Below are 27,851 nucleotides of genomic sequence, written 5' to 3'. Positions count from 1 at the left end.
TTGTGAGCAACACAGCTGCTATAACACCCAGTAAAGAACAGTTAGATGATTCTGATAGCACTGACCACAACATTTAAGCATGAATAGGCGAAATGTGGGGCACCTAAGTCAAAGAAGCTTCAAGGTGACTGGGGTTGTGCCTGAACTGAGATTTCTGCCGGTGCTGTGTTTATTCACATGTGGCAGGAATCTCAAGTCTTCACATTATTACCACTGTCTGCAATGAAACTGGACAGAGTCCGGGGGGCAACTGGGCAGGATTCCCTACCATTTCCCTACCAAGTATGAAGGAGAAAACTGTGCAGTTTTTAATCATCTTTATAAAGATGATAGCAAACTGCTTGCAGTTCTACAGTTGCACCATTACTTGATCCTGGTGATAACTGCATTTGTATCTACTGTATTTGCCGGCGTATAAGACGACTGGGCGTATAAGACGACCCCCCCCCCAACATTTCCACTCAAAATGTAGAGTTTGTTACATTACATTACGGTACTATGGGCCACTATGGGCAGCTATGTCTATCCCAACTGAAGTGCACCAGGCGTATAGGACGACCCCCCCACCTGGAGGCATGTTTTTCAGGGGGGGAAAGTAGTCTTATACACCAGCAAATACTGTATTTTTAAAAAACAAGAACTTTTTTTTGTAGCCCACTTTTTACAATCACCTGCCCCTCCTCTCCCCACAACAGACACCCTATGAGGTAGATGGAGCTGAGAGGGCTCTGAGAACTATGACTAGCCCAAGGTCCCTCAACTGGCTGCATGTGGAAGAGTAAGGAATCAAACCCAGTTCTCCAGATTAGAGACTGCACTTAACTACTACACCAAGCTGGCTCTCTGCTGGGTTGAGGGGCCAGCTTGATTGAAAGGCATAAGAAAATCGGCCTTCTTCCATTAGGTAAAAACATAAGAACATCTGAAGAGCCCTTCTGATAATACCAATAGTCCATCTAGTCCAGCATCTTATTGCACACAGTGGCCAGCCAGTTCCTCTAGATGTCCAATAACAGGGAAGAGAGACTGAGGCTATCCCCTGATGTTGACTCCTGGCACTGGTTTTCAGAGGTGTACTGCCTGTAAACATGGAGGTTCCCTTTAATCACAATTGTTAGTGGGCACTAATAGACCAATCCTCCATTAATCCATCTAATCTCTTTTTAAAGCGGTACAGACTAACACAATATCAGACTGTAACTCTTTGACTTTAATCTAACCCTGCTTCTATGCAATATGACCTACATGAGGTAGAATGTGGTGGGCAAATGTAATCTGTGTCTCCACTAGTGATTTAACAGAAATCAATACACATGCTAATCTATAACTAGCCTGCCCTGTAAAACAAAATCACATATAAAACAAAATCACAAAATCACACACATAATTCCTACGATCCATATGTTATGCAGACATAAGAACAAAAAAGAAGCCATGTTGGATCAGGCCTGTTGGGATTTTTGGACTTGGCTTGGTACTGAGTCCTTCCAGAGAAATAGAGCTGCAGAATAACAGAGTGTTTGAAAGTATGCACTTATTACTAAGCCTTGTGGATGAGGCACAGATCTACACTCACAACACTTTGAGATATAAAGGAGAAAATCTTTACTGGGAAAGATTATTTACAAATATATATCATATTCATCTGCTTCAGTCTCCTTACTGAAGCAGAGTATGAAAGCTTAAAGTTACAAAAATAGCATATTGCAAGCCTCTGTGGCTAGGCTGCAAGTAGATTATATGCCCACACATTTGCAGGTGAAGAGAGCAGAGAGCCTTAATGGTGGCTGCTTGCTTGTTTCAGCAAAGAACACTCAGCTGCTGTTTTTGTTCTCTTAATAATATTCCTATGCAGCAAGAATACATAATTCCTAGGAGGTGCCTGCAACTGTAAATATTGTAGAAATTATTTGGATTAGTAATGGTTCTATGGCTTGGGCTTCAATCCAACACTTAGCCCTGACTGAAATGTGAGCCTTGATGGACAAGAAATCATGCATGAGGCTCTGCATGTGCCAGCATCTGGTTTCAAAATGGTTACTTTAGCACACAAAGAATCCATAGTGCAGATGGGTACTGCACAAGCATTCTATCAGTGAATGTGGAAATGAGGTGACCTAATTTAAATATGACTCTATTCCTGGGTAAATTATTTTTGCCTGAAGAAGAAGAGTTGGTTCTTATATGCCGCTTTTCCTGATATCACTGCTTGGTCAGAACAGCTTTATCAGAGCCGTGGCGAGCCCAAGGTCACCCAGCTGGCTGCATGTGGGGGAGCGCAGAATCGAACCCGGCATGCCAGATTAGAAGTCCGCACTCCTAACCACTACACCAAACTGGCTGCCCAACATGACGTTTAAAACAAGCCAACATGATGTTTGCCTGCCCAACATGATGTTTAAAACAAGCCAAGGGTCCCAATTTTCAAGGAGACTTAGTTTGGGTGGTAACAGGAAAGTTAACAATAGAATTTTGAAAGAGGATCAACCCTTCCTCTCTTAGGTTACAGAGGTTCAAACAGGTCTTCAATATTAGAAGAAAACTGCTTCTTACATTGTATGTTGGTTTTGAACAGGCAGATCTTCCTTGCTGAAATATAAAGAACATCTAAATCTGATATGTATGTTTCCACATGAACAAACTTTCCCCTCATTATGCTGGAGCTGAGCAGTCCCCCGGTGGTGTGCCATCCAGAAACTTTCAAGGTTACATTGTCATATCACACTAGCTTGCATCTGAATTCTGCACTCCGTCATAAAGAAGGTATGGGTAGGTTGTTCCTTTTACAAGTCTGGTGGTCTGTTGGCCTTCCTACTGTTCACAATTATGAACTAATCAAAGACCTGCTGCTAAGTAATGCTCACCTTTTGTTCTTCTTGGTTTTCATTCATTTCAAACATGTGTGTTTCAGATAGCTGCTGAGCATCCCCAAGCATCTAAGCAAAAAAACAGAAGAAGAAAAGAAACTTTGAAATTCACCCAGGAGCATGAACATTTCCCAACTTACAAACACAGATAGAGAGAAAGAGAGAGAGGAATTTTATTCTGTTGGTTTTTGTATTCATTTTCATTTTTAAAATCATGTATTATCATGATTGCTGTCATTATACCTGTTCATTTTCCTTTCCAGTGGCAATCCATTTACAACTATAATTCCTCCTCCCCATCCCATGAGGCTTTTGGAAAGAGAGGAGAAAGGTCCCTTGTTTTGCAGGCAATTCCCAGTCTGACTTACAAAATAAGCACAAGGAAATGTGTCAGTACTAGCACATTATGCCCAAGATGTGCTAGGACACAGGCATATGACTTGCTGTTTGCCAGAGGAGCCTTTTACCCCTTTCGTCTGGCTCCATGCTCCATTGGCAAAAGCCGGGCAGGAGGGAAACCAGAAGCTCTTTCTCTCCCACCTCCATCTTAGCCAATGAGTGCTTTTAAGGCAACCTCTACCAGTGTACATCTGACTGCAAGTCCAATTACACACCTGTGACTGTCACCTGTTGAGCATATCATGGAACTCTATAAAATCAGCAGCTCTAATTAATTTGAATGATCTGATCAATTATATTAACAATATTATATAGGGAGCTGCAGTTTAGGATTTTGATAAACTAATTTCAGAATGTGTATCACTATCGATAAGTGACCAGTGCTCCCAATGCTACCAGAACCTACACCCTATTGCAGAGCACCATGAAAACCTTTGGCCATTGTGCACTTTTTCCAGGGGCGCATGCTAAAGCACTATGAACTTCTGCTACATGCTTGCCACAATAATACAATAGAAAAGAAGTACTTAGAGGCTATCTGTCAGAGCTGGATTCTTTAATAACCAAAAAAGTAACACCATGTGTAAGAATGCCCAGTGTCTTCTTTCACTTGGAGCTAATGCAAGGAGCTACTGCGATCACAGCAGCCTCTGCAGGAGTGCAGATTGTGGTTCATAGATTGTGGTTCATGCAATAAACTTTCCCACACAATTCCTGTACCCTGGTATGGTTGGGAGGGCTCAGACAGAGCCCTTTTGCTCATGCAAGACAAACCAGCTCTAATTTTACTGCAGAATCCTGAGGAATTCGTTACCTACAGTGTCACAACAGGAGCCAATTGAGTAGCCACAGAATATACTGATTTTGTTGCTCTGTTACTTAAGGCTTAGTATAACATTTTGTGTTTTATCTGTAATGCATGTTGAGCCTTTGTAAAGTCTACCCAGCATGGTCTCTAACTACATTCCACAAAGCCTTTGACAAATATATAAAGTTTAATTCAATATTGCTGGTTTTCTGTTTTAACATGGCAATAATTCCAGCTTTATAAATCTCTTTGTTTATCTGTGCGCGCAGAGACAGAGAACCATGATGGATATGTCTTAATGCTATCTTCCTTGTTGCAAAGAGATTTTAATTTAATTTGGGGTTGTGTGGCATTTATTTTATCGGTTATGATTAAGCGAATTCTTCAAGGGACACCAGAAAGGTGATTGAAGGTGACCCACATAATCTCCTAGGAAGAAGATTTACATAGATGCCCTCTTCTACCCTGCTAAGATGTGAAATGCCATTGAATAAGATTAGGAGGGTGTGGGCAGCATCATTGCTCCTAGCTATTGGGAAGAGGGGGTTATATTTAAAAAAAGCAAATAAAAGGGAAAGCATAATGTAATTTTGAAAAACAAGGATTAAATGTTCCCCCCATTCATGCTGTTTTCAGTGTACATATTGAGTTAACAACATGTGATTGTACTGAATGAGAACAGAGCCCACATAGGAGGTGAGCTTGGTGCACAAATCCCTGTAGCTTCTTGTAATAAATGCAGTTTTCATGTCATGGAGGTGTGTGGCCGTAAATAGTCTGAGGTTTCAAGTTGGTATAATAAGGGGAGACTGTGGAGCACGGATAGTCACAGTCGCAGAATAAAAGAACCTCCCCCACCCCGCGACAAAGGACCACCAAAAATATCATACTGCTTATCAACTTCTAATATGTGAATTGTCAAACTTCAGCATGAAGCCGTTCACTTGTGGAGCTGGTAGTTTTATTTTCTCAAAGATTACTTGGGCTTTATGTAATTGGTTAGCATGAATCTCGCCAGTGCTTTAGTGCAAATAAAACTGATTGAGTTAGGGATCTCAGCAGACAGTATTACATATATGTTGCTGGCCTGATGCTTTATCCATGAGACATGATGAAAATAATCCCATGGGTGTATATGTACAGTCAGAAAAATCTTGTGGAAAAGCTCTAGAAAGAAAGAGAGAGAGAGAAAGAGAGAAGAGAGAAGAAAGAAAGAAAGAAAGAAAGAAAGAAAGAAAGAAAGAAAGAAAGAAAGAAAGAAAGAAAGAAAGAAAGAAAGAAAGAAAGAAAGAAAGAAAGAAAGAAAGAAAGAAAGAAAGAGTTTCTGGAGATGTAGGCTGACTCCTGGGTGGAGTCTGCACGGAGCTTTTATTGCAATCCCAGGTCAATTCAGTCCCTACAGTTTACATGGAATGAGATTTCCATTTTGATTTTGGGCAATTTAAATTTTCTCTACCTTTTCCTCACAATATCCTGGAGTGCTTTTAACCCTCAGTATTTTTAAAATTGCATGACTAAAGGAGCAGCTCTCTGCTTTTCCCCAAACTAACTTGCTGTCAAGCCTCCAACATTGTACAAAAGCCCTGCTTGGTCAGGGCATCAGTTCAAATTCTTCCTGGTTGCAAAACTTTCCTCTCACGATTTATTTTTTCTTTGTTTCTCTCTGGAATCTGTGCTCCAGAAATGGCAGAGATTTGCCTCTTCTCTGAGAGGCTGCTGGCTCCCCCGGCTCCCTCCCCCCCCTTCCCCGTACTTGTTAGAGAAAGAGCCCTCGTGCTGCTTCTCCACCGGCTTTCAAAAGAGGAGAAATCCTCCGCCCTCCCCTCTCTCAGCTCCCTGAATGGTGCAGAACACTTTCTGTTTCAAGTCGGGGGAAAGTAATAAGAAAGACCTGAGCTCAAATCAATCTGAATTCAACAGAAATAAACAAAGTAAGTGCAGATTCAGCCCTACAGAGGGTGGGATTTGGGGAGGATAAGAACCTGTGGACTATAATGCCATAGTGTCCACCCTCCAAAGAAGGCATTATGCTCACCTCAGCTCAACTTGGTACAGTATAGAATAAACTTTATCTCCTGACTTTGATGAAATTATGATCTGGACTTCAGGCTTGGAATGGCATCTTCTTGACTATTCTATCATGGTAAGAGTAGGATGAGGGGATTTAGGATTAATCCAAGAATCTTCCACAGTCCCCAGCAATTGTGATATTATGTACCTGCACAGTTATTCCAATCATGCCTGATACTATTCAAATGCACTTAATGTGCCCAGAAATGCCATGTACTGTGTAGCTTTAGCCCACCAACAGCACATCACTGGTGCCAACAATTACTAGCTCATTAATGCTACACGAGGCATGAGCTAACCTTCACAGAAAGTGAATTTAATCATATGACTTGCTTTTCTTTGGATGAGTGGCTTAAACTTGCCCATTGTCTTTTTGAGTGAGTGTCAAGCTTTGGGATCTCATATCTTTGCAGTGTGCAATGCACAGGAGTTCAACACCAAGGTGATTAGGTAGCATTTGGGATGATGATTATAAACCTGTAAGCAAACAGACTGTCTCTGCTGTGAGAAAAGAAAACATTTTTATCTCTGACCATGAAACACATTTTACTGGAACACTAAACTGATGGATATGTAATTTTTGTAATAATACCGCAGACAGTATTAAGGGGGAAACAGCAGAAGTTTTTGTAGTATAAGACTAACTTTTCTTATTCTAGAAAATGCTTTCATGGACTATAGCTTACTTCATCAGAAGCATCAGGCACTCCAGCATAATTCCTAAAGGACTCAGAAGCCTCAGTAATGATAGCAGAGTTACATCAGCAACTTCCCAATGCCTTGCCTGTGCAGATTCCCTAGTCAATGGATCCATGTTTTTCTCGACCTGTAAAGGCTCCTTTCCATTGTGGCCTATAGAGGATCATCCCCCATTTCCATCGCTCTACAGCTCCTCCTGCTTCACCCCCTGCCTAAAAAGAGAGACCAACTCCATGGAATTGGGAAAGGCTGCATACCACCTCAGCCTACAGAGAACTAGCTTTTCTACATGTTGTCTCCATGTTTCGGAGACAACCCCTGCCCCCCGCCCCATGTTACTGCCCCAGAGATTTTTTTGCAGTTATGGAAAGAAGTGTGAGTAATGTAGGAGTGCCGACAACCTGGAGGGGGAAATTGCCCTGCCCTTTAAGAGGAGCCTATTATGTGGAAATTGGTCATTGAAGCTTTTCTTGGCACAGAAGCACAGTATTTGCTGGCGTATAAGACTACTTTTCCCCCCTGAAAAACATGCCTCCAAGTGGGGGGGTCGTCCTATACGCCGGGTGCACTGACATAGCTGCCCATAGTACTGTAATGTAATGTAACAAACTCTATATTTTGAGTGGAAATGTTGGGGGGTCGTCTTATACGCCCAGTCGTCTTATACGCCGGCAAATATGGTAAATAACATCTCTGCATCAATAAGTCCTATAGAGAGCCAGTTTGGTGTAGTGGTTAGGAGTGTGGACTTCTAATCTGGCACGCCAGGTTCGAATCTGCACTCCCCCACATGCAACCAGCTGGGTGACCTTGGGCTCGCCAAGGCACTGATAAAACTGTTCTGACCGGGCAGTGATATCAGGGCTCTCTCAGCCTCACTACCTCACAGGGTGTCTGTTGTGGGGAGAGGAATGGGAAGGTGACTGTAAGCCGCTTTGAGCCTCCTTCGAGTAGGGAAAAGCGGCATATAAGAACCAACTCTTCTTCTTCTTCTTCTTCTTCTTCTTCTATAAAGCTATGATCCCAAACCTTTTTATCACCAGGGACCGGTCAACGCTTGACAATTTTACTGAGGCCCAGGCAGGGTGTAGTCTTTTGCCAAGGGACGTTGCCACTGCCACCTGAGCCCCTGCTCCACTTGCTTTCCTGCCGGTGCCCCTGACTTCCTTCCGCCCACTGTGGGGTGCTGCCAGCAGCCAGTTGTGCAATGCCATGCCGAGGGGGAGCCCCAGCCATGGTGGCAGCTGGAGAGCACCAAAGGTGAACTGGCGGCAGAGTGGCAGGGCAGACCCGAGGCAGCAGCCGGGGAGGAGGATGAGGAAGAGCCCGGTACCGAATTATCCCCGGACCGGTACCAGTCCCAGGACCGGGGGTTGGGGACCACTGCTATAAAACATGTTAAAGGGGCAAGTTGGGTTCTTCCACCCCCACCCCCACCCCAGGTTGTTAGCAACTCCTGAGTGATGTCAAGAAGGCCCTGAGTACCTGTTTGCATTTTCTGATATTAGGGTGTAAGAAATGGATGTTTTGGTGTATTGGGATTTAGATTGATGGTGTTGTGATTTTAAAGTTGTTTATGACTTTAAAATGTTATAAGCTTCTTTGAATCTGGCAATGCAAATCAAAAGCAGCATCTAAATATTTGAAATAAAGGGCCAGGAATAATCAATGGTGTCAGGGCAGTTGTAGATTCTGAGCTATTGGCTACAGATACTGCCATGTCTTTGAATATTTATATGGCAATGAGCTGGTTCAGCATCCTGAATCACTCCAGACAGTCAAAAAGGAACAATGGAAAACAGAGTTCCATAGGCAGGTAAAATATTTAAAAGCTGCAGTGGTAGTATGTGGAAGGGGGTGATCTTGAGACCTCAAGAGCCCTGCAAAACAAAACTGGCAGCTTCTTATGTGTGTGCGCAAACACACCACCTAATCAAAAACACCTTTTGATCCTTCAAGTTAGGAAAGAGGGTGCAAAATAAGCTGGTGAGTATATATATATATAGACAATGAAAAACCCAGAGAATTCTTGCCTCTCTGCTTTGATTCTTTTCCAAACAGTAATGGCAAGCTAGACATTTTAAACTACCTCGTTAACATCAAACTAGTTTGACTCAGCTGTACAGTTGGCATTCTGTAAAAGAGAGGGGATGCTGAACTGATAAACTGGCCATCTTCATTACAGCTGACATTCCCCGATGTTATCTCAGCACCATGCCTAGATGCTTTGGTTCTTTTTATTTTCAAGGTGGCGGAAGTTATGGCTGCCACAGTCTAAATGGAATAGCAAGGACATGACCCTAATCTCTTACTGTGGAGAGAGGCAAAGACTGAAGGGCCACTTCCTTATAGGGCAACAAACATAGACCCTCAATAAGGAGGTCCACATTGGCCAGGAGGAACCCCTTGGATAATTATATTTTTGAAATATTTTCTCAATGCAAGTTTATGAGTTAATATTCATAAGGATATTTTTTAAATTCAGCAAATGTAGCAAGGAGGAAATATTTTTAGATATGCATTGGGGATATTTGACACCAGATAGATTAAGGAAAATGTATCTTCTGATGAATGCTGGTAATTAAAAAATATTCTGGTGCTTTCATTCATGCTTGGTGACATTGTCCAGTTATAAGAAAATTTGGGGGCAAGGTAGTAATAGAAGTAATAGAAGTAAATAATATCTTTCAAATAGATTTAGTAAAAGTAAAGGTATCCCCTGTGCAAGCACCGAGTCATGTCTGACCCTTGGGGTGATGCCCTCTAGCAGACTCATGGCAGACTCAATACGGGGTGGTTTGCCAGTGCCTTCCCCAGTCATTACCGTTTACCCACCAGCAAGCTGGGTACTCATTTTACCGACCTCGGAAGGATGGAAGGCTGAGTCAACCTTGAACTGGCTGCGGGTCTGAACTCCCAGCTTCATGGGCAGAGCTTCAGACAGCATGTCTGCTGCCTTACCACTCTGCACCACAAGAGACTCTTATAGATTTAGTATCTGATCCTATATTAGCTTTATTAACCGTCATGCCACATAGATTACTTAAGGAGAAAGCTCTTAGCTAGAAATTGGTTTGCAGTGACCAGGACCATTTCCACTTTAGGAGACATACCTTGTTTTAGCCATTCTTTGGATTTCCTTCCCTTCTTTCCCAGGCTGAAATTCACAGCATGCTTTCCACATGCATTCTGACAGAGGCAACTTCCCATCATCCCAGAAACGGACAAAAAAAACTCGACCCTTTAAAAATGCAAATCCCTAGTGTGGATGATAAATGATATCCCTAGTGTGGAAACAATCCAGGAGGCCCATAGCACAGGCATGGAATCAAGATAAAGTACCAGATATAGAAGAATAGTTTAAGGAAATATGGATAGTGCTTATGGCAAAATTTTCCACTTATAGAAGATCTGGGGAAGGGAACAATGTATCATAAAGTCCTTTTATTTAAATGGTCTTCAATTTATTATATACCTGAGGAACAAAGCAAGAAATTTTGTTAAAGTTTTTATTAAAAGTTTTTTTTGGAAGGAAGATAAAAACTACAATCCTAAAGAAAAAAGAAAAAAGGAAGACTTCTGATTTTCTCTGTGAGAAATGCAAGTAAAGTTACAAACTTTTCACTCTTACTTTGCAATTGTAAAAGAAAGCTCTTTTTTCCTATTCTCTAAATCAAACAAAAGTCTTTATCTCTCAGCTCTAATAAAGCCAAGTTGTAAAAAATTCTCTTTCCAACTCTCTGCGACTTCTGTCTAACTTTCTAAGATTTCTACTTTATCATTCATTTGCTTTTCCTCTCCAGTTGTTTGTTTTAAAGAGCTTTCAAACTTTTTAAATTTCCTATCATTTCTTCCTTCATTTTTGCAAGTTTTGCCAAGTTTTCCATTCTTTTTCAAAAGTCTTCATCTTATTACCAATCTGTTCAAATAGTTTATTTAACAGCTCAGATGTAACAATTTTTTCAGTTAAAAAAATAAAGAAATGTTTTTGTAGCTTTAACATATTTGTATTCCACCCCTTCCAGTTCAGTCAAACCAAGCAATTTTGTAAGGGATATTATATCTTGTTTAATTGGTAATTTCTTTTCAACTAAAAATGTTATCCAAAAGCACTTTTGTCAAAAATTTTAAAACACTAAAGAAAGATGTCCATTTCTTTTTAAAGCTTTCTTGTCTCTTCTCTTTAATAAGCTTTTTTCAACAAGTTCTCAAAGTCCTTAAAATTCCTTTTTGTTTTTATAATCACACAAAAATGTCATCTCACTGTAAGGAGTGTTTTTATTTGCCATAAAGGAAATCTAGCTTTGTCCATGAAGTTAATTTGTTCCACGAGAAGTTAAGAAATCATTTGTGTTGTGACTCATTTGGTCTGTAAGTACACCGTTTATTAATCATATATAATTGAATATATAATTCAATAAACTTAATTTTGAACGGAAAAAATCAAACACAAAGTATTCTCAAAATGGTATACATTTTTTAAAACCCTGAAACAATAAAAGGTGGAGGAAAACATATCCTGCTGAAGCTGGGCCCATGCACAGCGAAGGCCTGCAAGCTGAATCTTATCCGTTCTCTGGTGGCACTGAACACAGCAAAGAGACAAACTTCTGTGCTCACTGTTTCGAGGGGCTAGGAAACATCCTAGCAGATGTGGAACAATGAAAGTCAAAGGGCACAATTCAGATCCAGAAGAGGATAAGAAGAAAGGAAGATTAAGCTGGAATAGTTATCACCGTGTGGACTTTATTGCCAGTGGCTACAGTGGTGGTCGCTAGATATCCCAAATGGAGGATATCTGTCAATGGCAACTAGATAAGATGACTAGAGAGAAACCTTTGAATACCAGTGCTGGGAGGAAACATCAAGGGGAGTTTGTGCCTCCTTAACCTGTTTGTTGGCTAGGTTGCCAACTCCAGTGAGGAACTCTCAAGGGGTCTGGGGTGAAGCCTGTGAGCAAATGGAGTTTGGGGAGGGAAGGGAGCTCAGCAGGGATGGGGTGCCATCCGCCATTCCCTGAAGCTGCCATTTTCTCCAGGGGAACTAATCTCTGTAGTCTGGAGATCAGTTATAATTCTGGGAGAATTCCAGGCCCCATCTATAAATTAAATAAGCTTCTGCACTGCCAAAGTCTTGAAAGTAGTAGTCTCAGATTATTTATTCTAAAAGGAGCTCAGCTAGAACGAGGTGTGCAGTTACACTTTGTTTTCAATGCACACAATTTCATCAGTAGCATTGCCCCTCTAATAAGAATTCATAAGAATGTGATTGTTCAACATTGCATTGTGCAGGGGTTTGGACTAGATGACTCTGGAGGTCCCTTCCAACTCAATTATTCTATGATTCTGTGATTCCATGATTCATTGTGCCACTTCCAGCCTGGCCATGTTGTTACCTATGCAACCAAACCCCTGAAATGTCACCAGTGCTACCAGACCCTGCATTATAACCAGTGAAAACCAGACCTTCTGGACTGTATAACATGGTGTCTGAAACTCTGGCTCAGCACCTATAACAACAGACCTCATCATGGGACAAGAATAGCACCTGTGTGATTCTTCAATCAAGACTATCAGCTCTGGACTTTGGACATTTGCTCTGGCCTAGATATAAGGCAAAGGTCAGGCCAACCTTTCTCTGCAGAGCATCAATGAAGCTCGGCATGACTGACTGACCTCATGAACTCAGCATCCCTGCATCTGTGGGAAAACATAACTTTAAACAGCATCCTCCTTTCTGATTCACCCCACCCCACTAAATGGCAGATCTCAGAAGTGTTTTCTTACCTTCCTATCCATTAAAATGCCAGAATGCCAAGAGTTTTGTCTCTCTATATATCAAACCAGATCTCAAGTTTTCCAGATCAGTCTCATTGATCATTTTGATCCTGGACAACCTGGATGAATCAACCTTTTGGGCCCACTTCAAAAGGGGGCATCTGCACCCTTTGGCCAAAGCCCACTTTTGCCTATGTGGCTTTTTACGATGCATCTGGCTAAGGGAAGGGAGCTCCTTCCTGGGAGCTCCCAGCACACTCACTTCCCTCTGGCAATGTCCAGTTCAGATGCTGGTTTCATTTGTATTGCTGACGCCCTCCCCTAACACACACCCCTTCTCCATCTGTGCAAGATAGGTAATGCTATGAACCTTGCTGTCCTCTTCCCCAAATTTAGCCATTTCCTATCTTATTTCTTTCTGCTGTAGGTGTTAGTGTAATTGCTTCGTCTTATTCTGTAAATAAAGCTACAATATTATTTTAAACAGTATTTATTGTCTGGCTTGGATTCCTGAAGGGCTTAAGCACCTCGTAAACTGTGCAAAACATATCCTGCTAGTTATCCTGCTTTTTGCATGGCTGATTTGCCCAATTTTTGATCAGAGCATTTTGGGATAACAGAGCATCTCGCTTAGCAATGTTTACATTCACCCAAGCCAGTCAGAGCATGTCCTGGACTCACAGAAAGTAACAAAGAATTTCACCATACATTCCAGCAATCAGCTCCATTAGCCATCGTATCTTCATATCCTTGCATGGGATATGACTGATGCTAATCTGATACCACTACTGTATCAGATTCTGCCTCTTCCTTCATCATTGTCCCTTTTTCAATGTCAAAAAAATGTATTTTTTTACTAATTACAAGTTATCCTGCAGCCATATTTCATGTTATCTCTTTATGGAATGTTTCCACATTAACAATCTGTGGTAAACTGACCAGATGCCATCCCTTAATCCTTAATCCTCTCTGGTCTGTGCTGAGAACACTGAAATCTTCCACTTTGGCTTAATATGGAAGTATCTTCCTGGAATATTTTGGAATAAAAAAAATTAAAAAATATGTATTTAATACATAAGAAATGAAGGGAGGACACGTCTTATAGTGGTCTATTTACAATATTTGCTGGCGTATAAGACTACTTTTCACCCCTGAAAAACATGCCTCTAAGTGGGGGGGTCTTTTTATACGCCGGGTGCACTTCAGTTGGGATAGACATAGCTGCCCATAGTGGCCCATAGTCCTGTATTTTGAGTGGAAATGATGGGGGGGGGGTCGTCTTATATGCCCAGTCATCTTATACGCCAGCAAATACGGTAAATGTTCTGTGCTATTTACATTGCTTGTGCTATAAATAGTTTGTGTCAGTGGTCCCCCAACCTTTTTTCAGCTGGGGACCGGCAGGGCAACTGCCCCGCCCGCGCATCGTGCATGCGGAGCCCCACCCGCACACCGCGCATGTGTGGCCGGGCCGCGCATGCGCGATTTCGGCCGCGCATGCGTGATGCGTGGCACGGCCCTGATTCCCTCTCCCCCCCTCCCGCAGTAAGAAGCTTCCCGGGCCGCAAGCTTGCGGCCTGGGAAGTTTTTTACTGCGGGGGGGGGGGGGGCGGGGAGAGGGAACCGCGGCCTTCGGACTGCAGTTTGGGGACCACTGGTTTGTGTGAATAAACCTATGTATATAAGTCACAAGTAGTCGTTTTCTGCCTGTGCAAGGGCTCGTTTGCTAGTGGAATGGGGACATTTTTACTGTTTCTTCCTCTCTTGCTTCAGACCCCACACTGCCCAGAGCTATTTCTAGGATTTCCTGAATCCCAGGAGGAGCTGCAATGGGAAAGAAGGGGGAAATGTCCTTTTCCACAAGAATTTTCTTAGTCGCTGATGAATTCTGCATGACCTTCCCAGAGATGAAAATTAATCTATCTCACCTCCGATAAAAGCGTGTATGGGAAAATTTTTCACCTATTGAAAATTACTATGGAAAAGTAATAATGTCACTTTACTCTTGAGCACATCTTTTGCTTGTTTAAACTCAGTCAAGCTTGTTGTACCCAGCAAGCCCCTTAGCATCCCTCTGGTAGCTCTACCCAAACCTGCATTTTCCAGTTCCAAATTCAAACCACAGCACCTTACAGGGCCAATAAAATGGACTGTGTCCAGCAATTCAGATTCAGGCATGCTTGGGAGCAGAGAGTGAATCTTTTTATGTTTCCTAAAAACATTTATCCCCCACAATATTCAAGGCACTTTAGACTAGTGATCCTCAACCTGTGGGTTACGGACCACATGTGGTCCTTCAACTAATTGGAGGTGGGCCCCGAAGGACGCCTTCTTCCCCCCCCCGGCCCTTTACTTCATCCCCCCCCCCAGCCCTTTACAACACACTTCATTGTTGTGGCATGTCTGTATCTTATTTTGAATGGATGTTTAAACATTACCATAGTGATCAGAGAGCTCTAGGGCAGTGGTTGAGAGTAGAGGAGTAAACTACCCCCCCCCCCACACATCGGGCCTCAGTAAAAGGCGGTGAGTGGTCCCCGGTGATAAAAAGTTTGGGGACCACTGCTTTAGACCACATGAACCCCCCTTTCTCTTCTTATCAGATAGTTAAAGTATATTTTATATTCTCTTTTATCTCCTATCACCACCCCTAAAAGTCAGTTTCCATTTGTCTGGATTGTATAAGAACCTCCTCTAGATGGCTTAGACCAATGGTTTAGTTTTGAATGTGTTCTATTTTTCTCTGCTGTCCCTGTTATCTATATACATAAAAAATCAGCCAACATCCACATAAAGAGCAAGAATCCTTGCTCCCTGCACCCTCCCTCCTCCCCCCACCCCCCTCCTTACCTACTGTCACATTTTCTGGTGGACCAGCCTAATTATACACAGCACTGTGTCTTGCTGGGCTGGCCCTACCCACGCCAGTCTCCCAAGACTGCTCCCGTCCTCTGGAGAGTGGGGGCAGCCTCAGAAGATTGGCAGTGGTGATGCCAGAGCACTGAGTGCCCATCTACTGGCGTGGTCCCTAGGGGCTGGACTTTGGATGTCTGTTGGCGGGATTGTGCCAGTAGATGTTCCAAATCAAAAAGCTATTCATACTTCAGACAACATACTGAGGTTCCAAAGAATCCTATTGGTGGAAACTCTCCTCCCTCAGGGCCAATTGCTGCTCTTGCTCAGGATTCCACACACCCCTACTCCCTTCAGGCCTGCCTGGCCCGGCCTGGACCACATGTGGTCCTTCGACTAATTGGAGGTGGGCGAAGCGCCTCTCGCCGCGACAGGCCGCTGCCCCAACGAGCCCCCGGCAGTCGCGCAGAGCGCGGCTGCTGGGGCCTCCCCGCTACAAGCCTGCCTGACTGCCCGACGGAGCGGCCTGCACGCCTGGCCAACGGCCTGCCGGACGAACAGGTAAGCTGCCGCGGCCCTCCTCTCTCCTTTCCCCTTCCCCCTTATCGCCTTTCAAGGCCCATTTTTAGAAATGGGCTTTGAAACTAGTTCTAAATAATTTCATTTTATTTCCATGACCTTTATCTCTTTGCATTTCTGGGAATTTAATCCATTATACTCAAGATTTAAGACCAAAAAGACACAAGCTTGTAAGAGGACATAAGAAGGCATTAACCATGCCTCAAGAGCAGTTTGTGTAATACTAGCCCTTCCTTGGGCTTTTCCCATTTGAAATTTTTCCATTTGGATTTTATCCGAGTTCTTGCTTGGGTCCTTCTGTAGCCCTCACAGTCTCTCTTCAGGGAACACCAACCCCAGATCCATAGGCTATTGGCTGCCTGGATATTGGACACCTTCCCGGATGATGCAGTCCTCTGCTTTCCCACTATTCTCTCTCTCCCAACATTTCATCTTGCCTCTATATGTTGCACCTGGGTGGGGCATTTGGAATATCTACCTTATAGCAGTGGTCCCCAACCTGCGGGCAGCGGTCCGGTGCCGGGCCGTGAAGGCCATGGCGCCGGGCCGTGGCTCCCTCTCCCCGCCCCCCCCCGCAGTAAAAAACTTCCCAGGCCGCAAGCTTGCTGCCCGGGAAGCTTCTTACTGCGGGAGGGCAGGGAGAGGGAATCCGGACCAGCCGCGCCCATGTGGGCACGGCCTGATGCGTGGGCGCGGCCCGCGGGCGTGGCCCGATGCGTGGGCACAGCCCGCAGGCACGGCCGATGCATGGGCGTGGCCCGCGCGGGCCGCGGGCCGCGGGCTGTGCCCCGATGCCCTGCCGGTCCCCAACCTCTGAAAGGTTGGGGACCACTGCCTTATAGCACAATAAATCAGAGTCCAGGAGCACCTTTAAGACCAACAACATTTATTCAAGGCCCTTCGTCAGACTATGCCTGTGCTTGGAAGCTCACACCTTGAATAAATCTTTGTTGGTCTTAAAGGTGCTCCTGGACTCTGATTTTATTGTGCTACTTCAGACCAACACGGCTACTCTTTTGAATCTACCTTACAGCAGACATTCTAGCGCTGGAGCCTATTTTAGGATGCTAATTTTATGGCTGCTGCTTGAATGCATTTATTCCACTCATATAAACTATCGTTGTTTTATCTTGATTTCTGTTTTGTTTCATAGTTGCTCAGGAACCATGCCATTCAACAGCCCTTTTTATAGAGCCTTAGACTTTCAGATTGCAGTGATCCCATTTGCTTAATTAAAGAAGCTTATCCCCTCTATGTGGGGTAGGGTTGCTAGCACCAGGTGGGGAAATTCTTGGCGATTTGGGGGAGGAGCCAGGGGAGGGAAAACCTTTGGGAGGGGAAGGGACCTCAGTGGAGGATCAAGGTATAGAGTCTATTTTCTAAAGCAACCATTTTCTCCAGGGAAACTAATGTCTATCATCTGGATTTATTTATTTAGTTTTTCTAGCTAGGGTGATCATACTTAACTTCTGAGATCTGATGGGATCAGGCTTGCCAGATATAGTCTGGAGATCAATTGTAATGCTGAAAGATTGCCAAGCCCCACTGGGAGGCTGGTAAAGATAGGGTCAGGTGGCTTTTCATGGCCAATCACAGATTGTTTGAACTATCTGGCAAAGGTTATTGCATCTTCCTGAACCTACCAGACTTAGGGGCATCTATGCTGTTCTTCCTGGATGTGACATCCACTACCCTTTTGAGAGTTCCTACCCACTGGCAGATCCAAGGTTTTAGGGGCACAGACAGACCATTTCCTTTTGACATTGAGGAAATGGATTTTAATGTATCCACACCATTAAAACACAGGCAAACTTGGATATCAAGAGCTATACCTGCAGTTCCTTGGATTCTTTTAAAATGTTTCCAAAGCCTTAAAATACTTCTCATATTGCCAATGTATTTTGAGTAGTCTGGAACAGGAGCTGCAGTGCCGAAGGACCGAGCTATACTGTAACCCAACAAAGTTCTCACTTTAACCTTCCAGTTTTAAGAAGAACAGCATCAGCTTCACTCAGGCCTAAGACAGCCTCAATTTGCCTATCCCAGCTTTTTTGTAAATCACATCCTCAGTCAAAAGTCTGAAGGAAGAAATGGAGTTACTTCCCAAGAGTTCATGAACCCCAAGGGAACTAGAACTGATGGACAAGAAAATCTATGTTTATTTTTATGTCTGACTATTTTTCCCCATTGTGTAAAGATATCACAAGATTTTAGGTCACTAACAACTTATGTTAGATTTTTCTCAGTGTGTTAATTGATTCTATATTTATTCCATCTTTGTCAGGATTGTAGAATCTCTGTCATAAATTAGCCTGAGTTCCTCCATGTCAGTTATATTGTTTAATTGAACCTGGCGCCTGTTAGCCCCGGCCTTGTAGTGTGTAAGCAATAAAGTAGAGTAGTGATGTTATTCTAACCTTATCTTGTTATGGGCTCACAGGGTTGTTGTCAATTCTCTCAAGGATGGGAGTTTGGAATCCTGTTGATGTTTCACATATGTCTTTCCTCACTAACCCCCCTCCTTGGGAACTGTCAAGTTTTGGGCGGGAGAAATGTATTGATAAGCTGAGGCAAATCTGGCTTCGAGTCAGATTTGACTTTCAGTCCAATGCGTATAGTGCTAATCAATAAAACTATTTTCTTTTGAATAAGTTTTGTTGTGAGTTTCCTGTGCGTCTGACACAGAGACTTGGCACTTTTCTTGGGAGTGGTTTTCTTGGCGGGCTGGGCTTTCGGTGGGGCGCTGCTCACGGCCCTCGGGGTCGCTGTTGCTTTTGTGGGGCAGTTTGCGAGAAAGTGCCCCGCTTGGCCACAACCCAAGCACAGCCCTTTTTCCATGCGCCGGGTGCGCTCAGACGGCTCCAACTTGGCCCGGGGCTTGGTTTTCGCCGGGGTGGAAGTTTTCGCCACGGTTTTGCCTGCCAGGACCTGTACCATCGAAGCTCGCTCCAATCGATTTTCCATCTCCCCAGCCAATTGGACCCATCCTTCGACTGTAAGCGGGTCTTCCAGGAGGAGGCATTTGTCTGCCAGAGTAGGATTGAGGCCCCCCACAAACGACAGCACGCGTTGGGGCTCCGTCCAGTCCGGCACCGAGGAAGCCAGCTCTTTAAACTCCCTGGCGTACTCGACCACTGACAACTTCCCTTGCCGGTGAGCCCTGAGTTTCTTCTCCGCGGTCTCTCGCTCGAACGGTTCCACGTACATCTGGCGCAGGGCTCTCATGAAATGGTTGTAGTCACGGATGGCTTGGGGGTGATAGCGGTACAAGTCCACAAACCACTTGGCTGCTTTGCCTTCTAGGGCTTGGCCCACGAAACGCACTTTCTCAGCGTCGTCCTGGAAAGTGAACCCCATTTCCATCATGTAGGCCTGGAGGTGCACCAGAAACGTAGGAAAATCGGAGGGGTCTCCGGAGAACTTAGCCTTGAATTTATAGGTGCTCCGCATCTCCACACCCCGGAGGTGGGCTGGTAGGCGCCCCGGGCCCCAATCCGCCGGTGCCGGGGCCGGTACTGGGGGTCTTGCACCGCGGCCGATGCCTCTTCCTCTCCCCGCCGCCACTCTTGCTCGTTCCGCTGCCCGGGCCGCCTCCGCTGCTCGCGCTGCCGCTCGCGCCGCTTCTCGCGCCGCTGCTGCCGCCGCCGCCTCAGCTCCCGCAACGTCCGCCGCCGCCGCCGCTGCTGCCGCCGCCGCTGCGTCCTCGCCTCCGTCCGCGCCGTCCCCTCCGGCTCCATCGCCGCCCGCGCCGCCTTCGTCCTCTCGCTCCTCGCCCTCGCCTTCTTGTTCTCGTTGCGCTCTCGCTCGAGCCTCTGCCTCCGCCTCGATTTCCAGCTGCGCCCTGGCCCTGGCCAACGCCTCAGCATCCGCTGCCGCTTGCGTGTCCGCCATGCCGTGCTCCCGCAGTGCAAGCCCACCACTCACTCTTCGCAGGCTGGTATCGTGCGCACCACCACCGAGCACTTCCTTCAGCAGGCGTTGCGTTCGGCGCTTCTCCTCCGGATCCAACCGACCCGAAAGATCCTGCAGCCAGTTAGTCACCCTGTCCAGCTTGTACTGCAAGTCCTGTGTCTCACCCACAGGCTCCAGCGCGTAGCTAGGCAGTCCCAGGTGCTCCGGCCACCTCTCATCCCCAGTAGGGCGGTCGTATTTAGACAATCGCCTGCGCTGGGTGACGTGTCGTTCCAAAAATTCCTCGGGCCCCGGGGTTGTCCCCGAGATTGCCCGCATCATGCCCGAGCTGTGCGGGCCGGCACTCGCGCCGTCGCCCTGGGAGAGGTCCCAATCCAGGCCCTCTCCCTGCTCAGAAAAAGTGTGTCCCTCGCCCTGCATTTTGCAGGTGAAAGGAGTTGTGAGATTTGACTTGATTTATTGTACCAGGGGGTGTTGGTTTACATTGATGATATTCTTGTGTATTCAGAGAATGTTGAGAGTCATGCTGAACTGGTACGCGAAGTGCTCAACCGCTTGCGGAAGCACCAATTGTTTGCTAAACTATCTAAATGTGAGTTCCACCGCGATGCGGTGGAGTTTCTGGGATTCCGTGTCTCCCAAGCGGGGATTGAGATGGACCCTAGCAAGGTGCGCGACTTGCTGGCTTGGGAACCTCCCCGCACCAGGAGGCAACTGCAAAGCTTCTTAGGATTCGCTAATTTTTACAGGACTTTCATCCCCAATTTTGCCAAAGTGGCGTTGCCCCTCACTGATTTGTTGAAGACCAAACAAGGGGGTAAAACGGCGAGCCGCCCGGGGACGCCCCTTCTGTGGACTCCCCCCTGCCAAGACGCATTCGACAAACTAAAGTTGTTGTTTACGTCCGAACCAGTACTGGCCCATGCTGACCCTTCTAAGCAATTTACTGTACAAGTAGACTCCTCGGACGTAGCAATGGGGGCCGTGATCCTCCAAGAGGGGGAGGACGGAAAATTACACCCGCTGGCCTATCTGTCAAAGAAATTCTCGGGGGCAGAGCGAAATTGGGCAATTTGGGAAAAAGAGGCGGCTGCAGTAAAATTGGCCCTTTCCACCTGGAGGCATTGGCTAGAAGGGTCCGCGATCCCATTTGTAGTCTGGACGGATCATAAAAACCTTCAGGCACTCAAGCAGCCCCGATCGCTTTCCGCCAAGCAAATGAGATGGGCAGAGTTTTTCGCCCGTTTCAACTTCTCCCTGAAGCATCTGCCGGGTAAAATGAACTTTTTGGCAGATGCATTATCACGCCTGCCCCAGTACAACAGCAAACGAGACCCATTGGTGGACACCGTTTTCACCCCCGCCCAACTAGGGATGGCCGCCGTGACGCGCAGCCACGTAAAGACTGATACGCCCATCCCAGGGGGCTGGGTCCAGAAGGAGATGTCACAAGATCCGGAGTTTGGCTCCCTCCGCCCTGATCTGACTGAGAAGGGGGGGCTCTTTTTTAAGGGCGAGAGACTCTTTGTTCCTGTTGCGGCCAGGGGAAAGGTTTTGAAACTTTGCCACGACGCAAAAACTGCTGGACACTTTGGTTTCGTGAAAACTCTGCACCTAGTCAGGAGACAGTATTGGTGGCCGTCCCTGCGCAAAGATGTGGAGAAATATGTGCAGGGATGCCCTATTTGTATTGCCTCAAAACCGGTTGGAGGCAAGAAAAAGGGGCTATTGCAACCACAGCCCACCCCCTCTCGTCCATGGACAGATGTCACTATGGACTTTATTACGGACCTCCCTCCCAGCCACGGGAACACCGTTATATGGGTGGTAGTGGATGCTTTTTCTAAACAGGCTCACTTCATTCCCTGCACGGGAGTGCCTTCAGCACCAAAACTGGCCTCTCTTTTCATTGAACACGTGGTACGTCTGCACGGGATCCCGACACGTGTCCTGACGGATCGGGGCCCCCAGTTCGTTTCCAAGTTTTGGAGGGAACTCCTGAGACTTTTGGGGGTGGAGCAAGCCCTCACTTCGGGCTATCACCCTGAATCTAATGGCCAGACCGAAAGGGTAAACCAAATCCTGGAACAGTATTTGCGTTGTTTCATCAATCACCAGCAGGACAATTGGGTCTCCTTATTACCGCTGGCTGAATTTGCCTACAACAATGGGGTCCATGCCTCAACAGGGGTATCACCTTTCAAAGTAGTGTATGGGACTGATTTGGCAACCGCCCCCACCTGGGAATTCAGCTCCACTGAGACTCCTGATATAAATAAATGGGCATCGACCATCAGTACAGGTTGGCCAGAAATTGTTGCTAGCCTCAAGGAGGCAAAACAAGCCTATAAAGCCCAAGCAGATAAGAAAAGAGTACCTGCACCTGATTGGAAAGTGGGAGACCTGGCCTATTTGTCCACTAAGAACCTGAGGTGCCAGCAGAAATCAAAGAAACTTGGCCCTAAATATGTGGGGCCATTTAAAGTGGTAAAACTGATTAATACTGTGACTGTTGAGCTAGCTTTACCAAAGACTTACAGGAATGTGCATCCGGTTTTTCATTCCAGCCTGCTGCGGAGAGCTCCGGTCCCAGACGAGTGGCACCCTCCTCCAGACCAGCCTGTGCCAATTTACATCGACAAAGACACCCACTATGAAGTCAACCAAATTTTAGACTCTCGTTTGCACAAGGGTCGCCTTCAATATCTGGTCGATTGGAAAGATTTCCCCTCGGGGGACAAAGAGTGGGTGGAGGCAGGGAATGTGAAGGCACCCCGCCTTCTCCGGGCTTTCCATCGAGCATTTCCTGATTGCCCTCGCCCGGTAGATGCCGGCTAGGTGGGGGAGTGAAGTTAGTTTTAATGCGGAGGGATGTCAGGATTGTAGAATCTCTGTCATAAATTAGCCTGAGTTCCTCCATGTCAGTTATATTGTTTAATTGAACCTGGCGCCTGTTAGCCCCGGCCTTGTAGTGTGTAAGCAATAAAGTAGAGTAGTGATGTTATTCTAACCTTATCTTGTTATGGGCTCACAGGGTTGTTGTCAATTCTCTCAAGGATGGGAGTTTGGAATCCTGTTGATGTTTCACATATGTCTTTCCTCACTAACCCCCCTCCTTGGGAACTGTCAAGTTTTGGGCGGGAGAAATGTATTGATAAGCTGAGGCAAATCTGGCTTCGAGTCAGATTTGACTTTCAGTCCAATGCGTATAGTGCTAATCAATAAAACTATTTTCTTTTGAATAAGTTTTGTTGTGAGTTTCCTGTGCGTCTGACAATCTTGATATACAAGGAACATTTTGCCCTCGCTGGACTTACAGCCCGAAGTTATCCTAGAGGAAGTTCATAGAGTCACACGCTTGATAAACACATTGTGCTAAAGGCACTGTGTGGCATCAATGCAGGATCTATAGCCTTTGAAGACCTATGGGAAAATGAGCAAATTAAACCTAACGTAAATAAGTGTGTCTCTAAAATCATTGCATCTTTTGTACCTCTGTACCTTTTCTTTTTCATGTGGCTGCTATCTTTTCCTGGGACCCAAATGAGTTTTCACTATGTGTATGTCTAAGCACGCCTGCGCATGTGTGTTTAAATTTGATCTTATTTAAATTAAGCCCTTAGTTTAAATTTGATCTTATTTAAATGAAGCCCTTAGCAGGTTGGCTGAGTTTTTGAAAGCCTAGCCCAGACTGCAGATGTCTGCCTGTACAGCCACATGGCAGAACCAGGCTTTCAGAGTCCCCAGAGTCTAGCACAGGACCGGGAACTTCTGGGTGCTGGTTCCAAAAAAATCCATATCCCTTTCCAGTTCATTAGGAGCATCTATTGTCTGCCCTATTTATCTGCCATCACTGCTGTTTGTTAGCAAATGGAAAAAGAAATGCCAGGACTCCATTTCAAGCCTGCCCTCTGAATCCTGGAACGAGGTTCCAGCCATTGAATGACAGATGGTCTTTGAATGATATACAGAACCTCTGCCCTTGGGCCTGCTTTGAAGGAGCTGTTTTGGATTGTTGCTCGGAAGAGTGGGAGGTTGTTGGGTGATATGTGATTATTCCATAATAATTTTAATTATTTTGCCTGTTTTCAGACAATAGTCACAGCCTTTTTTAATTTTTACACTCACTGAGTTGTGACACAAGCCTTTTTTTTAAGACAGGGGGAGAATGTTGTCTCTTTTGTGTGAGAAAGGATTAAAAACCAAGTGCTGTATCCCTTCCCATTTTATAAATAATCCGTGTTCAAATAAATTGCTTCTGTCTGAGAAGGAGAGTTACAGGGCTTTCTCCTGGCATTTACAATGGAAAGTTAAAAATAATTTTTCAAAAAAAAAAACCTGGGAGGGGAGGTTATTGTGGGGGGAGGGGTTCTGGTCTTTTTAAAATTGTGTGGGTGTAAGTGTGTGCGTGTGCGTGTGTGTGTGTGTGTGTGAGAGAGAGAGAGAGAGAGAGAGAGAGAGAGAGAGAGAATGATTGTCACAGTAGCAAGCCTCGGAAGAAGCTGCTCTTTAACTCTTCTTCCTCACTGCTGAGAATAGGGCTCCGGGAGCCTCATTTACATGCATATGGGCATCTGATTGGATCCCTTCAAAGGTACAGTAGGAGTCAGTCAGATTGCATATGATGTGCATATAAATGAAGTTCCCCAAAGTGTAGCATGATGCTTCAGGAGACAGAGAAAATATGCTTGCTCTGGTTCATCCAAAGGTCCAACAAAAACTTGTGCTTATTTTTTTTTAATGTACTTAGTGATAAGCAAAAAGAACCCACTTAAAAAAATAATAAAGCCTTGCCTTCAGAATTTTAATTTTATATTTCATGCAAGCAATTGCCGAAAGCTCAGAACTCAAGTTAGTATTGCCTTGTCACTTCAAGACAACCTGTTTTTCACATACAGGTGTATTCTACACACCCCACTGCACGCATTGAGGATGCAAGATTTAAATCCTTGACAGCACCACGCAGTATGCAAGGTAGCAATGCTGCCATTTTATGAGCATAGCACCCAAATTCAGACAAACTGCACAATCAGCACAGATCATTTTATTGGTAGGATACAAGCTGCTATCAGTCCTTGGCACCAAAGGCCTCGCTATCTGGCTGCAGCTTGCAAGAGTATGGGGCTTTTCGTTGTGGTGCATTTTTTCTATTCCTGAGGACCACGGCAAGCTGGCAACTGGCTACTGGGAGAGGCCGGCAAAACTGGCCGACCCCGTTTAGTTGAGCAGCACCCCTAGAAGCAGGATTTGAGCCACAACATTCAGTCACATTTTAGAAGGCCATCAGTTTGTGGTAGTACATTGTTTTGCCTGTAGGAAGGCTTGTCTTCAGACTCAGCTGACATGTGTTTGAGGTAGCTGAGCTGGGGAGGGGGATGTTGGAAAGCCTCAGTAAGAATAGAAAGTGTTGGGCTAGGTGGAGCAATAATTACTGGGTGGGGAGAGTTTATGATGCCGTTCTAACATACTACCAACTTCTTTATCCTAAAAGCTTTTGCCATATCTTATATTCCAGTGCGGCCTCTATAGGACTTCCCCCAGTATTTTGTATACTACCATTTGTAGCTTTGAACCTTTCTAGAAATTGGGTGGGCAGAAACCCAATTTCCAAATACGGCTGCCAATCTCCATGTGGTGGTTGAAGGCATGGATCCACTTGAAGAAAATGGCCACTGTTGGAAGTAGACTCTATGTCACTGTACCCTTCCCTCCGCAAACCTTGCCTTCCTCTCTAGATATTTTCCAGCCCACAGCTTACATCCCTGTTCCCGAAACATGGTAAATTCTCTGATTCTTATCTAATTTGTAGGCTAGTTTTTCATTCTTTGTGCCAGAAAGCTAATGTGTGCAGTGGAATTTTTCAGCTATTACTTTGCATTTTAAAAATCATGATATCCCATGGTTTTGCGCCATTGAAATCTGATATTCCATGTCTTCGCGCAACAGTTGATCAAGATTTTCACATTGGTTGGGTTGAGACAAAGTCTTATGTTCCAAAAACTTAATAAAAAGGGAAGCATATTTGCCCTGAAGGAGAGGGGCCTTGGCTCAGTGGTAGAACATGTACTTGGCATGCAGAAAGTCCCGGGTACAATCCCCAGCATGACCAGTTAAAAGGACCAGACAGGAAGGGGTGGGAAAGACCTCTGCTTGAGATGCCAGAAAGCCACTGCCAGTCTGAGCAGACAATACTGACTTTGATGGACCAATGTTATGTTTCAGTATAAGGCAGCTTCATGTGTTTATGTGTTTCCTGCCCAAAATTATAGGGTTTTTACTGATGCCCTGCCTGGTTTACATGTGTTATATAGATCTTAGGAGCAAAATACCCTGTGACATCCATAAAAGGTGGGTGGTACCTCATTTCTAACATCCACACTCAGGGCCATTCCACACACAGAAAATATAGCAAAAGGCTTACCTTTTGCTGACGGCATTGTTTTGGTGTTTTACATGACATCGTCAGCATCCAGCGTCCCAGCAACAAACCGGCAGCTACATCCTCCATTTTAAAGCGCTAGTGGGGGAATCTACAAAAGGGGAATCCGCCAGATATGTAGTGAGAGGAGAGCACCCAGCAAACACATGTTAAGGAAAGGTATGGAAGCAAAGTAGCACTATCTCCGCCTCCAGCACCCACCTCACACCCACCTCCCTCTCCCTTCTCGCAGGAATGGGTTTTTTTTTTTTAAGTAAACTGCCTGGAGCAACAAATACACAAATCATTCAGGCAGAGCAAAAAAACAATTTCCCCACCAGTTAACACACAAAGCATACCTCTCTAACCCCCCCTCAAAAAAATCAGGAACAAGATTACTTTTTTAAAGCGTCAAGGGTCATAATTCCAAAAGAGGTGGCAGTAAAGTAAGCACTAAGCATCTATGATTAGATGGCTTGGCATAGCAACGGAGAAGTTTTACTTAAAAAAAATTAGCTTGCATTGCGGTCCCTTTAAAATAGGGAGAAAGGTGATTGGCTGTCTGACTTGATTGACAGGCAAAGAAGAGTCATGAGTATAGCACGTGCATCTCCTTCGCCATTTCAAGCAGGCATGCAAAGTGCCAAGAAGCGCAAGAAGGCGGCAGAGGAGAGCAAGAGAGTCAGGAGGTGAGGAATGGCTGGAGGTGCAATTTTTTTACAGCGTTATGCCATTGGGCTGGTGTAACGCTATTTTTTTCAATGTGCAGAATGGCCCTAACTACTGATGGCTCATTACAGTTGCACAGTGAGGGGTGGCACAAGACTCCATGCAGGGTCCTCAGCAGACGGAGAGGGGTTATAATGTGCACACATAGACTATGCCAGATTTTTAAAAGTTTAATGCTATGGAGAAGGCCCTAAATGTTAAGTCCTTTATCCTGCACAGTTAATATTCAGTGTTGTGTAGATTTTTAAATAAAATCCATAGCTAAATGTAGGAGAGAAGGGATTCCTGTGTTCAGAAGAACAAATAGATGCAAAGAAACACTAGAGATGATGAGTATATTCTTTAAAACGATAACTGTCTTTTGAAGTTGTTTATAGCAATTCAAAAAGCCCCTGACTATAGCACAACCCACCCATCCCCACCCCCCATGAGCTTCTGAAGTATCACATTTAAAATTAAACTTCAACATTTTCTACCTGCCAAGACCTGCATGTTTAGGTTTCCAAATTGTTCAGGAAAACAGCAATGTTAACATTTAATGCAATTATTTATTTAGAGACATAGAAAGGAACACTCAGTGTGGCTGATAGCAGGTATAGTAATATCTGGGGATTTTTTCTTGTTACACTATAAAAACCAGCTGAAAACAAGACAAACAGAGGTTTTTAAACCACTACATTTATTTCCCTCACACACACATCCTTGAACTGAAATAAGGAATTTTTACTTCTCTTCTTTAT

The 27,851-nt window shown here is 45.0% G+C and overlaps 1 long non-coding RNA gene across 3 annotated transcripts in view; it reads right to left on the bottom strand.

Annotated features, from left to right (window-relative positions):
- The window catches only part of LOC143842445 (uncharacterized), an 80,639-nt gene that overhangs the window by 34,856 nt on the left and 17,932 nt on the right, over positions 1-27,851 (bottom strand). For 2 of the 3 annotated variants that reach the window (XR_013233181.1, XR_013233126.1), the window contains exons 1-2: positions 26,386-26,515; positions 2,865-2,936 (exon numbers count right to left, since the gene is read on the bottom strand). This is a non-coding gene — a long non-coding RNA (uncharacterized LOC143842445). Of the gene's footprint in view, positions 1-2,864; positions 2,937-26,385; positions 26,516-27,851 lie in introns of those variants that run through there. The other variant, XR_013233142.1, reaches the window with a different exon arrangement.

Source organism: Paroedura picta, chromosome 1 (genome assembly GCF_049243985.1).
Source record: "Paroedura picta isolate Pp20150507F chromosome 1, Ppicta_v3.0, whole genome shotgun sequence".
NCBI lineage: Eukaryota > Metazoa > Chordata > Lepidosauria > Squamata > Gekkonidae > Paroedura > Paroedura picta.
The sequence above is the reverse complement of the archived record's forward strand: the minus strand, read 5'-3'. Positions and strand labels throughout refer to the sequence as shown.